We start from the raw sequence: 1,787 nt of genomic DNA on the forward strand, positions 1-1,787 counted from the left end.
TCCACCTCTGTCAGGACCCGGGGCGCCCGCAAGGCTGCCACGGTACCAAAGCATTTGGCAGATGCTTGGGAGGCGTCGACGTATATGACGACTCCGAGGATGCTTTGATGGTGGCAGCGCCCAGAAGAGGCGCTGGCAAAGTGGGTATCTTAGGTCCACAGGCGGGTAGCTTAGTTCCGCAGACAGCTGCAGCTGTCATGAACACTGAGAACAGCGTGTTCAGAGTGGGTAACAGAGTTCCACTCACGGTCGCCCAGACCATAACTGAAGAGGAAGACGTCGGATACGCTTCCTGTGTGAGTAACACAGTGCCACACGCGGTCGCCCAGACCTTAACTGAAGAGGAAGGCGTTGAACACGCTTCCTGTGTGGGTAACACAGTGCCACACGCGGTCGCCCAGACCTTAACTGAAGAGGAAGGCGTTGAACACGCTTCCTGTGTGGGTACAACAGTACCACACGAGGCCACGAGTGCCTCGGATGTCGTAGCGACGACATCCCTAGACGTAGGCAGCAAAGCCCGACGTCACGGTCGCCGTCGTCAACGACGCCGCCGCCGCCTCAAGTCGGATCCGAACTTCGTTCCGATCGACGTCGCTTTAAGCGACTCGGAGTCCAGGGCCCGGGCTCCTCCGACAAGGCCGGTGGAAGAGTGTTATCACATCTTCGATGGTGAGACCGGTTTACCCGTCAAGGCATCTGGTGTCCACTTGGAACCGTTGCCAGAGGTTGCAGAGATACTGCTCCTCGAGGAAATGACGGCTGAGTCTTTCCTGACCAACATCAAGGCTGGAGAGATTGCTGAGATGGTGCTCATAAGACCTGAGACCACTCGGGGGGAGCTGAACTCCTCCTCTGTTTTGGACGAGAATGTCCTGGAAGACCTGAACAAGCAGCGTCAGGCGCGCTTGGGTTCTGAGATTCTTAAAAACCCCAAGGATCCGGTGTATCCTTTGGTGACGGAGTATGCGGACGTGGTGAACAAACACCCACCGACCCAACTCCCACCGGATCGAGGCGTACGGCACGAGATTGATCTCGTGCCCGGCACAAAGTATTGTGTTACGAGGCAATGGCCTCTCCCGCGCGAACAGTGCGAGGTCATTGATGCCTTCTTCGCCGCGAAAGCGAAGGCAGGCATGGTGCGGGAGTCGAAATCCCCGCACTCGACGCCGACTTTCTGCGTTCGTAAGCCGAACGGAAAGTGGCGTCTGGTTCACGCTGATAACAAGCTGAACAACGCAACGGTGCCGGCCCAAACACCAATCCCACGAAAGGATGTGTTGTTGAACAACATGGCCGGGAGCGTAATGTATAGTGCGCTGGATTTGGTAGACGGATACTACCAAATCCTGATGCGAGAGAGCGACAACCCGCTCACCGCGGTAAGCACTCCAAGTGGCATGCTTTGGGAGTGGCTCGTCATGCCGCAGGGCTTGTCTAACGACCCGGCGACGTTCAATCGCCTGGTGACACAATTGTTCCGCCCTTTGCGTACCTTCGTACAGACGTACTTTGACGACATATTCGTCCATAGCCGTGCCGAAGGAGGCAAGACGGCCATGGAAGTGCACCTAGGACACCTCCGTCGAGTGTTGGACGTAATGCGAGCGAACAAGCTCTACGCCAATATCGACAAGTGCGCTTTCGCGTCACCAGAGATTAATGTTCTCGGTTGCTTCGTTTGCAACGTGGGCGTTCGGGCTGACCCAGACAAAGTCAAGGCCATAGCAGCATGGCCGATGCCCCGATCCCAGAAGGATCTTCGAAAGTGGTTAGGCTTGGCC

Source organism: Phytophthora infestans, genomic scaffold (genome assembly GCF_000142945.1).
Source record: "Phytophthora infestans T30-4 supercont1.15 genomic scaffold, whole genome shotgun sequence".
Taxonomy (NCBI): domain Eukaryota; phylum Oomycota; class Peronosporomycetes; order Peronosporales; family Peronosporaceae; genus Phytophthora; species Phytophthora infestans.